The sequence below is a fragment of the Corvus cornix genome, chromosome 2 (assembly GCF_000738735.6).
Source record: "Corvus cornix cornix isolate S_Up_H32 chromosome 2, ASM73873v5, whole genome shotgun sequence".
Taxonomy (NCBI): domain Eukaryota; kingdom Metazoa; phylum Chordata; class Aves; order Passeriformes; family Corvidae; genus Corvus; species Corvus cornix.
The window spans coordinates 24,212,096-24,225,469 of NC_046333.1; the positions used below are offsets into that span (position 1 = coordinate 24,212,096).

General features: G+C 46.1%; 1 protein-coding gene across 14 annotated transcripts in view; it reads right to left on the minus strand.

Moving 5' to 3' along the window:
* The window catches only part of TNS3 (tensin 3), a 219,277-nt gene that overhangs the window by 162,219 nt on the left and 43,684 nt on the right, over positions 1 to 13,374 (minus strand). The window lies entirely within an intron of this gene.

Here is a 13,374-nt window from a genome sequence, read left to right on the forward strand (position 1 = left end):
CAGACAGACGTCTTCAGACTAAATGACATGTCTTGTCATAGTAACACTTTGCAGAAAATTTATTATCTTTCTATTACTCTGCCTTTTGGAGTATGGCTGTGTTTAACTGTCTTTCTGTGACTGAAATCACTGTGCTTTGTGAAAAGGAGAGCATCTCTTACAGACTTCTTGGTTTATGTGAGGTATCCTCCAAACATCAGGCTGCCTGAACCGAGATTAAGATTTCTTTCATGTAACTGAAGTGTTCCAATGAGCTCAGTCTCCAAAAAGCAAGGTGATCCTACAAGGTCATCTAAGTGAAAATTTCTAGCAGAATCAGATTACCTGGAATTCGGTCTTACAGTTGTCCAATTCATGCCATCATTTCCAAGCATTCCAGTCAGCATAAACTTGTAGAGTTTATAATCTACTGCAATGCTTACTTGCATCATGACCTATGCTAAGACTTTCTCTTCACCACTGACTGATCTATCTAAATCTAGAAGCAAATACTTCCACAGAGACAGCAACAAACAATTATCCTCCAAGGTCCCCCAAAGGTCCTCATATAAGTCCTAATATCAAAATTAAAAAAAAAAAAACATTTTTATAGGTATTGCACAGTTCATTTCCTTTGACTCACTCAACTTGCTTTAGTCATCAGCTTCTTTTTTTAAAGAGACATTTGTTAAGAAATCAATTCAATTATTAGAGACCACTTACTGCTCCTGAAAAATGGTAGCAGATGGCAGAATTGCCAATTCTTCTAATTTTTTTAACACTACTATATCACCCAAGATCTCTCAAACACAAAAACCCCCATGCTTTACTCGGTTCACTCAAATTTAACCTCAAATACACAATCTTCTACTAGCAGACACCCAGCTACCAGCAGGTGACAATCACTGTGAGTTCAGGAGGTTTAAACTGCCCCCAGTTTCTTTTAAAAAGACCTCTGTGAGGTGGGTGAGAAGAGTGCTTAATATTCTTTCCTTAGGACCCCAAAGCACCTAGAATGAGCCACAAACTAAAAGCACAAAAGCATCAAGGTAAGTCATCTAATCAAAGCTGGACAGACTACCTTTTTTCATTCTAGAACATGGCCTTTGTCAAACACATTTCTGAACAAAATTCTGTGAGATTTTAAAATAATCAAAGAGTGATCCCAATTCAAAGCAAACTCCTAAAATCTTTAAATGGAGAAGCAACACTGGGGAAAATTCCACTAAAAAAACACTATAAGCCTATGCCAGGTCTCTGACTTATGCGCTACTAGTTTTTAATTAAGACATAAAATCTTCATTTGGGGCATCATATACTCTCATAGAGATGAAAAGTTCCAAATGACACATGTGGACATAAAAAACTTTTCAAAGTGTCTTCTGGGGTGGGGAAGAGGTAGGGGATTAAATTTCTCTGTAACCCGACCACTGCTATCTTACCTGCAGTATAAGCACCCAATTCTGAGAAAATACAATGCAGAATTCTGAGAAAATACAATGCAAAGAAAATTCTCACTCTTTTGGAATATCTTGACTTAAAAGAGCAACTTGAGAGGAGGCAGGGCAATACAAGTTCAACAGAGAACAAGCTTAATAGTCTTTAAGATGTTTGGCTGAGAAGCAGAGCATAACATTTGCTATCAGCAGACCCTTGTCTATTTTCAGGTCACTTAAATGTATATGATCCCTTCTACCCACATTTAAGAGGTCTGAAGTTGAAATAAACAAGAAAAATATGTTCATGAGAGCAAACTCTTGTGGATTGTCAATAAATAAAATTTTTCTAAACTCATTTCTATGCAGTAACCAAATACTACAGATAACCACAACGTTATACACTGAGACACAGAGGCTGAGTGCTACTGAGCAGTTTTACTTCCCTCATCCTGCAGAATACATGATGTTGTTCTGGACGATTAGTGTCAATTTCTTCAAGAGTTGTAGCTTAGGAGTTGTGCAGCCCTGCTTCCCATTGAAATTCTTCCTGCATTCCCTCTATCTAGTCTGGAACTCCATGTCAGCAGACAGAGAAATGTCTTCCTGCAGGCAAGAATGAACAATCTCTCCCCAATTACAGAGTCATGTGTGGGCTATAAGCAATTTTCCAAACATAAAAGGAAGGCAGGAATTTTCTATCCCTACATGAGCAAGCTAAAACAAGCCAACCTGCAGATGGAAAGGATCAAAGCATCTAAGTCACCTGAAAATTAATCCCCTTCAGGAATATTCACCACCTCCCATCCACACATATGATATCCCTTCAGTTCCTCCCAGAGCAAAAAGTCAGTCTTTGAAATTAAAATGATTACCCAGAATACTGTCATGGTTTGACACTGGCCAAATGTACACACATCCATGAAAGTCACTCATTCCTCCTCTGCTACAGCTGGGCAGAGGAGAGAAAAAAATTAACAAAGGATTCATGAGCTAAGGACCGGAAGAAAACACTCCAAGGGCTCAACTTAGACGTACAAAATGAGTTTATTACTAACAAAATCAGAGGAGGATAATGAGAAGTAAAATAAACCTTTAAAAACACCTTTTCTTTCCCCAACACCTCCCTCCTTCCCACCGACAGTGCAGGGAGACAGAGCATGGGAGTTTTGGTCAGTTCATCACCTGAGGTTTTCTTCTGCTACACAGGGAGAGGAGTCCTTCCCCTGTGGGTCCCTTCCCATGGGAGACAGTTCTCAGTGAACTTCTCCAGCATGGTTCCAGTCTCATGAGCAGTCCTCCTAAAACCTCCAAAAACATACCCCTCATTTCTCTTTGAGGGGCTATGTTTCTTCCCTTTCCATCTCCAGATATGCACAAGCAGATAGCTGAGAGACAATTTTATCCCCATTCTCTGCCAAACCTGATATTATGCTTTGTCAAAATGATTCACTGCAGGTTCAGACTGGAAATGGCACCCACATCACACAAGTGTCATTTTCATATGTCTGTCCTTTCCAAAAGCTAAAATAGCAAAACTAATATTCATCATCTGTAACTCTTTGAAACAAATTTATTTTATAGAAAGGAAAAAGTGCAACTGAGAAGCTAAATATGTTAGGAAAAGCAACTAGATACATAAAGAGAGGTAGTTCTTCTAATATTGCCATTTGAGCTGCCACTGCTTTGTGGGAAGAGATGGGATAGAGTTGAGTTGCGGGCTTTAGGACCTGCCTGCAGAGGCACGTGGCAGCACAAAGGAGGATATGGCAGCACAAAGGAGCTTGTCTCCACCAGACCCTGGGGGGAGGAGGTGTCACACGGCAGACCCCTACGGAGAGGAGGCTGCCGGGAGCCAACGGATGGGTGAACAGCGAGTGATCATCCCATAGAAGGACATTTAGGAAGTGTGTTGCTGATGTGGCAACGCGGTCAGATAGTGAGAATTGCCATGTAAGGAAATACTGTGCCTTGAAAAAGTGTAAAAAACCAGCTCATTTCTTTGAATAAACAATTCAGATTCCCTGCTGCTCTGGGTCCGTGCCTCAATCCCTGACAAATGGTGCCCCCTGTGAGGAGCTTATTATACACCTAATTGCGCATCCATCGGTGAGCCCTGTGGGACTTGAAGTGCTGCTGAAAGCAGCAGGAACACGGGCCAGAGATCAATCCGTGCAGTTGTAGGTGAACCACAGGGGACATGGGGGCTGGACAGTCCTCATCGGACAGCCATGTTTTCGAACTTACGTCTCATTTACTTGAAAAACATGGAAAGCCTCCCCAATCCCTTAAAATTATGCTGCGTTGGACAGCTTCCAAAGTGCCCACACGAAACCCGAGCACCGCCTTTTCATCGGAGTTATGGGACCGAGTTGCGCAAAGTGACACAGCACTGACAAAGCTTTTGTGTCCATGGAGGACAGTGTGCAAGGTGCTCACAGCACATGCAGCACCCAGAGACCAGACAAAGAAGGATGCTTGTGCCACGGCGGCAGCTGTGGCAACCCCTTCTCCACCGCCAGCGAGCGACTGTAAGTCTGTCGGGGCTGTGGAAGGAGAACCAGAAGATAGCCCCTCATGCGCCAACCCGTTTGACCCTGGAGGGGAACCAGACAATATCATAGAAGAGCTTGCCCCGCCCTGTGCCATGTGGCATCAGCTAGAGCTGTGTCATAGCGAGTGGCTGGAGCCAGGGGGACCCTTCCTGGTAGTATGTTCCCTCTCTGTTTCCCCTCTGCAAGAGTGCAGCGGCGGCAGCAGACGCATGTGGGGCCACAGGGGCGCAGTGCCAGCGAGCACACAGCACCAGTGAGCACATGGCAGCGAGTGTAGAGGAATTCCTTGTGGAGTGGGGGCATAGGATACCCCAGGAGAGCTTGGGCACCCCAGAGCTGTTGCAGAAGTACCCCTGACGGGGCCTCAGGCTGAAGATAGGCTTGCAAGGCACCTGCTAGCCGGCAGCCTTGAACAGCCTTGGGAAAAGGTATACACTGGTCAGCTCCCCCACTGCTTAGAGGCTTTCTTGTGGGAAAGGGGCGTGAACTTTGCAAAGTATAACTTGGTGTAGGTAAACAATAAAACTGGAGCACGATGCTCAAATAGTATCGGTGTTCGTGTCGTGTCTCAGGCTGGCTCTCCTGCACCCAGGACCCCCCCCCCCCCGCTAAATCTGGCGCCCGAACAGGGACCCGAGTGAGTTTTGCTACATGCAGGTTTGCTTAAAGGCGGTAAGACTCCGAATTTCATCGTATCGGTGCGGCGGAGCCAGGGGAGCCAGAGCGGGTGGCCCCAAAGCCGAGTAAAGCCGGAGGCCAGGTCTCGAAGCTGAATAGAAGGCTGGAGGATAAGCCCCAAAGCCGAGTAAAGCCGGGGGCTAAACCTCAAAGCCGAGTGCCGGAAACCGTATTTTCGCATGGCTAAGTGAGTACCCTCAGCAAAGAAGCTATGGATTAGGAGGCGGGGACACGACTCCTACCTAGCATCCTCTCTAAGAGAGGCGAGATCGTGAAAGACCGAGATCTGAATGCCCTCATTACATAGGCCCGGGAACATGGGTGTGTGAAATACACTTCGCTTTTGTTCTCAACCGAAGCGTGGGGGGTAAGTTGGAAACGAATTGTGGCTGTCCACGATTGAGGGAGGAAAGGAAGCTAAAGAAGCTAAAGCTCTCGGCTTAACCTGGAGAGCAGTAACTGGCACTCTCGCAGAGATGAAAGCAGAGAGGACAGTGGCCGGGGCCGCCACAGAGGCTTTAGAGAGTGGCAGCTCCGGGTGTAGCGGCTCCGGGAAGGGAACAGACGGGGGTCTTACGGAGCGGCGGCCAGACACCAGGGCGGAGTCCAGGGTTGCACGGTTCTTCAGGCTGGCTGCGAGAAGACCGATTAAAGGCACAGCAGCACCCGTCTGCTCGCTGCGGGAGTTGCTGGACTCGGCAGGGAAGGAAATTACCCCTCTGACATCTGAGAGAGAAATGGCTGCGAAGGCAGAAGCAGAGCCGCCCGACTCAAGGGGTGGGGCACAGGAGGGCCAAGGAGAAACAGGCGGTCCTGGTGCCCGGCCGAAAGCGGCGGCGCAAACCAGCGGTCCTAAAGCCCGGCCGAGAGCAGCAGAGCGCAACCCCCCCCTCTGCCGGACAGCGGAGTAATGTCCGGCAGCAAAGCGGCTTCTGCAGTTTCGTTGCCTGCAGAGCCAGAGCCAGCCAAGGGCTGCTGGGGCTCAGCCCCAAGAGGGGGAGAAGCACCAAGAAATGATGCATGAAGTAATCAAAAAGCTTGCCAACTTATCTACATGGCAGGACGCGCTAGAGCCCAAAGCTTGTGAAATCACACCATCAGCACCATGGCGTCCCGTGGCCCCACCGGTCAAGTTAGCACTCAGAGCTCCTACGTTCCCGTCGGGAGAATCAGGCACAGTGCCCACAGCCCCTCCCTTCCCACGAGGGGAGGTACAGCCGTCGCCTCCATCAGCCCCGATGGAGAGGACTGACCCATTGCGAAGGACATGGAATGGAGTTATCCATGATGCAATCATTGAGAGTGACTGGCACACAGTGGATGCCCTTGCTTGCCCTGTACAGATACACGGGGATACTGCAAAGTGGGAACCCCATGACTGGAAGATCTTGCAAGCCAAGCAAACGGTCACCACTCATGGCTTGTGGTCTGAAGCTGCACGAAGCATTCTGCAGTTTATCTTTACAGCAGATGTCCTGTGTCCGAATGATTGCATCAGCATCGCACAATTGTTGTTAACCCCTTCTCAGTTCCTGCTCTGGGAGCGAACGTGGAAGCGGTTAGCACAAGAAGAAGCTAGCAAACAGCAAGGTGACACACAAGACCCACTATATGCACTCCAAGCTGACATGCTAACTGGGAGTGGGGCTTATGGAGCGACGGTGACACAGCTGACCATGCCCGTAGTCATTCATCAGTTGTCACAGACTCTTGCCCACAAAGCCTTGTTGTCAGTACCTGAAAAGAAGAAGTCTCCCCCGTTTGCAGCAGTCCGACAGAGGCTGTCAGAGCCATATGGTCAGTTCATCGACCGTTTGTCAGCAGCCTTAAAGGATGCAACTGAGCTCTCTGAAGAGCTCCAGGAGCAAATGTTCCGAACACTTGCCTTTGAAAATGCAAATAGGCAAACTAAGACAATTCTTGCCACGCTGCCCCAAGGAGCAGGTGTAGACAAGATGCTCGTGCATGCTAGCCATGCGGAACAGTCATCTCAAACAGCTGCTTTTACTGCAACGCTGCAGAATGTCCTGCAACAACAGGGACAAGTCATCGCCGCAGCACTGACCAGAGGGGTGCCCAGCAAGTGGTGCCGTGCTACGCAGACAGGATCCTGAAGCGAGAAGGTGCAGTCAGCATCGGCTCCTGAAGAAAGTGACGCCACTACCATAACAGCTGGAACTCTGGGACCTCCGTCCCGAGAAGCCTTGGGAGAGGCTGCAGATGCGGCTGAGTGAGGGAGCTGAGGACTTGCCAGATCCACCACTCTCCGTAGCAGAAGAAATAGCGAGACCCTGGGGCGAATGTAACAGCTGCCCTGGGTGGTTGCTAGTGACTTGTGGTGGGTGTCGGGGAACCCCTCCAAAGGCAAAACTAAGAAGGGGAGTTGCATAAATTCTTGGGTATAGCACCAGACACAGAGTGGGGAATTGTTTTTTGACTGTCTTGAGACAGGAGCATTAGCGGACATTTTCAATCAGCTGTCCGCCCATTTAGATCAAGTGAAGGCAGTTAATTTGGCTAGTATCTATGTTTTTACCTGGTGCTTCAGCAGCCAGGGCTCACGCAATATTGCATAAACTTGCTTGCTGGGAGACACAACTTCGCAGATGCTTGACGAGCTAAGTGCAGATGTTACTAGAGTTAGATATGCAGTATTACAAAATCGAGCAGCCATTGATTTTCTACTACTAGCTCACGGCCACGGTTGTGAAGAGTTCCAGGGTATGTGCTGTATGAATCTTTCTGACCACTCTGTCTCAATTCACAAGCACCTCTCTGACCTCCAGAGGGGCCTACACAACCTTCGGGAGACAGACAACCCTATTGGAGATTGGCTTAAGAGTCTGGGTATCACCGGATGGCTGCGTACCTTGGTAGTAGAAGGCTGCCGATTGCTATTTGTAGTTATATTAGGCTTAATAATACTTGGGTGTATTTTTTCTTGCCTTAAAGCGGGGCTGCAAAAAATCATCGACCAGACCTGGGTTGCCCAAAAAGAAAACAGGGGATATGTAAAGGAATTCCTTGTGGAGTGGGGGCATAGGATACCCCAGGAGAGCTTGGGCACCCCAGAGCTGTTGCAGAAGTACCCCTGACGGGCCCTCAGGCTGAAGATAGGCTTGCAAGGCACCTGCTAGCTGGCAGCCTTGAACAGCCTTGGGAAAAGGTATACACTGGTCAGCTCCCCCACTGCTTAGAGGCTTTCTTGTGGGAAAGGGGCGTGAACTTTGCAAAGTATAACTTGGTGTAGGTAAACAATAAAACTGGAGCACGATGCTCAAATAGTATCGGTGTTCGTGTCGTGTCTCAGGCTGGCTCTCCTGCACCTGGGACCACCCCCCCCGCTAAAGGCGAGCACATTGCAGAGACAGGAAAAGGCAGCGAACACTGTGCCAGTGACACAGCGGATCTGGCAGAGCAATCGTGGCTCTCTGCATGTGGGAAGTGAGAAGATGGGCCGACAGACCTCTGCAAGCCGCCCAACCCGCGCCGCCGCCCGACCCACACCACTACAGCCAGGGCTCGCATCTGCTGCAGACCCTCATGAGCTGATGCCATGCTGGAGAAAAGAACTGAGTGGACCGATGGCCCCTTCCTCGGGGGTAGGAGAGCTGCAGCATTTGCACCGGCTTGTGCGGGAGCAGCTGCGGGCTAGGCATGTCACTCTTGCAGCTGGTCCATAAAACTCTCCTGTTTTCCTTATTCAAAATGTTGCCACAATCCTGGACCCTATCGCAAAGATTGCTTTTTTACCGTAGCACCTTATGACCCCCCCCCCATTGTTTTGATTGCTTTTTGTGATGGATAATAATTCTGATTTTTAAGCTCTTTTCAAACAGAAATTAACTGATATGTTTTTTCAAAGTACTCTTTTCCTACTTGAAGAAACTGGAAGAACAGCTCCCACATTGCTGCTTCCTTGATGTAGAAAAGGTTACCACTGAAATGAAAGACCATAAAAACCTCTCATTCTGCAGCAACTTCTGAATCGGGGCTTGTTACCTTTTGAAACCACTTAGAGAGTTAATGTTATTATAATTGTAATGTCCAGAGCCTGGACTTACATACATTCTGTGAAATGGTGAAGTATTTAAGCAGTTGAATGTTGCAGTGGGGATACTGCAACACGCATATATCAAAGCAGGAGTCCCGTGGAAAGGAAATATATATGGACAGACAGATTCTTGCTAGATGTTTCAGAGATGTTTATTTCTCCAGCCGCATGGCCGGAGCTCTGCCGAGGAACTGTTCCAGTCACGGGACCAAGGGTCCTTCTGCCCACGCAGGGAACACAAACCAACCAATGGGAACAAGGCTGAGCAGGGGCAGGGAAACCCCGTGTCTGTGCCCTCAGGGCCCCTCTCCCAGGGCTACACGGCAGGGGAGGGACCCCAACACCTCACCCATTTTATTTTAATAAAAGGAGAATGAAAACAACTGGATAAACATAACAAGAACCGTTTCAAAACAAAACAAGCCACCCTCCTGAGTCTTTAAATGTCCAAACAGATTCTCTGGAACATCTTAGGGCTGACAGAAGGGAGACAGGACTCTCTGAGCATGCTTTGTGGGGAAACTGAGGCAGGAGAGGGTTTAACTTCTTCCCTTCCCCTTTTCATCCCCCACTCGGCATTGGAAAGGGATTTCTGGGGAAACAGTTGGCAAAAGCATGGTTTTGTGAGGGAAACCATGGATGAAAAAACGGATTAGGAATACACTGGGGGTAATAGGACATAGGGTAAAAGGGAAAGGTGGGATTAGGAAAGGGACACTGTAGGGGGGACTTACAATAGAGATACTGTCTAACATGACTACGATTTTTTGCATATATACTGCCTTTTACAGGAACACCATCAGGCCCAGTGACCTGCGATGCTTGTAACCCTTTTCTCCCTAGAACAATTTTGAATTCCACGACTTCTCCATCTCCCAAGCTTGGGGTGCATTTTTCAGGGTTATTGTTTTTAATAGCAGTTCTATGCACGAATACGTCTTGCTGGTTGTCACACCTTGTTATAAAACCATAATTTTGCTTAACATTATACCATTTTACTATCCCTAAGATCTTAGTTACTATGATCTTTTCCTTTTTCCGAGTAGCTGCTGTTTTCTGTCTCGCTGCATCTTTGCTCTCTCTTTCGGTCGCTCCCGTGTTGGAATTGTCGGGGCTGCTGGTGCCTGCGCGCTCTTCCTGGGCACTTTGCTTATTTTTGCTCTGAGTGCTTGTTGTTCTATTTGATGTACTGTTTTACTGTTCACAGTAAGAAAACTGCATGTTATGTTACACATTTTCCAGAATTTGGTAAGTTGAAATATGTTCTTGTTATGATTGATAACCTTTCCACATATATTTTTGCTTCTGCCCATACAGGTGAGCATGCAGAATGGGCCCATAGCACTCTCAAGTCCATACCATTAAAACAAAAAAAGGGGGTGCAAAGATGGGGTATACCCCTCATAAAAGACTGCAAAAAGCTTTATATGTTCTTAATTTTTCAATCGCATTCAGAATGATCACAGGCTCACTTAGGAAAAGCTGAGGTATTTGGTAGGAATCTTGAAAGTGGAAAATGAGAAGGCCCCTTTCCGTTGATAACCTGGGGGCAAAGATATGCTTGTGTTTCCACAGATTCCAGTGCAAGAGTGGTCCAACCAGCCTTGGATACTACTCCAGCCTCATAATCAGCTTGTGGGGAACATAAACTCTTCTGAAGTCATATTCCTAACTGATATTAATAAAGTTTTTAGGCAATTTTGTAGGTATTTTAGGGAAACCCTCTCAGTCAAGGCTTGAGGCTCTGGCCAAGCCCTAGCCCTGGCTGACTGAGGATTATACCATCAGACCCAGGTGTTTCTGCCCTAAAGGCATAATCAAGTCACTTTGAATTGTTGATTTGATCTTATAAAAGCTGAACCCTCTTTCAAAGTAAACTTGGAAGTCTTGCCTGGGAAAGACTCTCCAAGTCTTCACTATGAAATAGGACCTCCCCGCAACTGCAGACTGTGGGTGATGGTAAAAGTTTTAGACAACTTTATGCTGTTTAAGTTCAATCTGTTTAATCACTGTCTTCATACATAGGACTAGTTATTGGGTGTTTTCATCTATCCCCCTGTTCACAGGAAAAATACTTCTTTTGTGAGGAATGGAGCTTATTTGGTTCGGGCAGTGGGCCAAACATGTTCTAATATTAGAAGTGTTTTGTTTCATGATTCTTGTTTGTATAAAACAAAAAAGAGGGAATTGTAGGAAGAGATGGGATATAGTTGAGTTGTGGGCTGTAGGACCTGCCTGCAGAGGCACGTGGCAGCACAAAGAAGCACATGGCAGCACAAAGGAGCTTGTCTCCACCAGACCCTGGGGGGAGGAGGTGTCACACGGCAGACCCCTACGGAGAGGAGGCTGCCAGGAGCTGATAGACGGGTGAACAGCGAGTGATCACCCCATAGAAGGACACTTAGGAAGTGTGTTGCTGATGTGGCAACACAGGATAGGTCACATAGTGAGAATTGCCATGTAAGGAAATACTGTGCCTTGAAAAAGTGTAGAGACCAGCTCGTTTCTTTGAATAAACTATTCAGATTCCCTGCTGGTCTGAGTCTGTGTCTCAATCATCAACACGATTCAAGTGCATTTTACACAATACTTTAGATGTCAAACTCTTTTGCCTCTTTCTCTTAAGGCAAGCTGAAAACTATCACGATTTGGAGAAGGCCTTCACAAGAGATTCTGCTCTGCTAAACCATCGACAAAAGAGCTACATACTTGCGAAAAAAGTCTAAAGAATCTCATTGTTAACATAAATGGTCTAGTTTCATTCCTACAGAAGAATCAAAATTCCCATTTTTCGGAAATGGTGTTAGAAATAGGATACCTAGTAGTTGCTCCAGTTGGTTATGATGCCATGAAGATTTTTGCCTTTTCTTTTATACCCGTTATACCATTTTACAACTTCTGTATTCCTAGTGCTTTTTGCCTACATTCTTAGACTTGTTTGTCAAGCTAAGAGACTAAACATTTTAGAAGCTTCGTAGCTAGGGATCAGTGTGCCCCAGACCCCAAGGTCCTCTCCGGAACACATTCTGTAAACCAAGATAGAACCATCCAGGGGAAGGTTCCTTGGGGAGGGGGGCTCACTTGAGCCTCTCATTGGGTAATCTTTGATAGATATGCTAATTAGTAAAACCTATAATGTTATACCCAATGGTGGGGGGGGAGGGGGACACAGATATAGACTTGGCGGGGTGCATCTCAATGCATATGACCGGGACGTGTACACCTAAGGATCCTTAAAATAAATACCAAGGTAAAATCCCTTTTCCCCTTCTAACCATGTATGACTCTTGATTTTAAGACCAGGAAAAGGCATCAGCTAGAGCTAGAGTAACAGAAATACAGCAAATTCTCACCATGTAAGAACATTGGCTAGATTAAGGAGGCAATGCTCCTGTGAGTTTACAAGCAAATCTATCCTATCATCCATGTTACATTCATCAGTTCCGCTGTAGTAAAGAGTATACCATTCCAGAAATTGTCACATTTCATTAGCTAATAGATCCAGCTACACCTGAAATACTTCATTATATCAGCTCTCTCACACTGAGGTTGCACTCAATCTTCATGTGAGCATAACACTCTTCCGGAAAGCACACGAAAACTTCAATTCTGAATACAGTACATCAGTTATTTGAATGGAAATTCCCAAATCTATTAGCATGTACAGAAAATTTCATGGACATAGTAAACAAATAAAACTGGTGCCCAATTTAGTGTCATTAAAAAATAAATGGAGCAAGCTGACCACTCTTGGGAACTGTCTTAAGACGGCTCATGACTTACAGGAAGACCTTGATTTGCTCCGCTTGCATGCTTCATTTCTCTCACCACTTCAAGTATAATGAAGTGAACAAACATGCCTGCTCGAACATTCCAGCTGTTTTGAGATATTTTTCCTTCTCAGCTCTACAGGTCTTTAGAACACTACACATAACTGTAACAGCAGCCAGTTGCATAACACCCAGATGCATAAGTGAAAGCAAGTAAACTGAACAATCAAAAAATGTTAATACAGCCAATGCTCCCTCTACAAGCACTGTAAAAGAAGCATCCATTTCCTTGAAGACTTCTCCCACAGCAGCAACACCCGCAGCCTTGTTCTAAGCACAAGGATGCACAATTCCACCTGGTTAAGCAACATCAGGCATCACCATGCAAATGAATGCAACCTGAGAAATTCAAGTTGCTTTGCAAGTGGTCGGAACAGTAACCAAATCCCAAAAGACAGAAAATGGATTCAAGGAAGCTGTGTCAAACTCTTTTCCTTCATATCATTTTACTTTTCAAGCTATGTTAGTGATGACTATCTCAGTATGAATCAGAACAGCAAGAACATGTGGCAGCAAAGTCTGCTTTGCTTATATTTCAGTCCTGTGCTCCAAATGTTAATCACCACATTCTTTAAAAACAAAATGAAAACAAATCAAAAAATCTATAAAAAGGAAGGAACCTAACCCTTGCCCTCCCCTGCTACAGCTGAGCAGAGGAGAGAAAAAAATTAAACGAAGGGTTCATGAGATGAGATAAGGACCAGGAGAAAACACTCCAAGAGCAAAACAGGCTCAACTCAGAAGTACAAAGTAAATTTATTACTAACAAAGTCAGAGGAGGATAATGAGAAATAAAATAAGCCCTTAAAAACACCTCTTCTTCCCCCAACACCTCCCTCCTT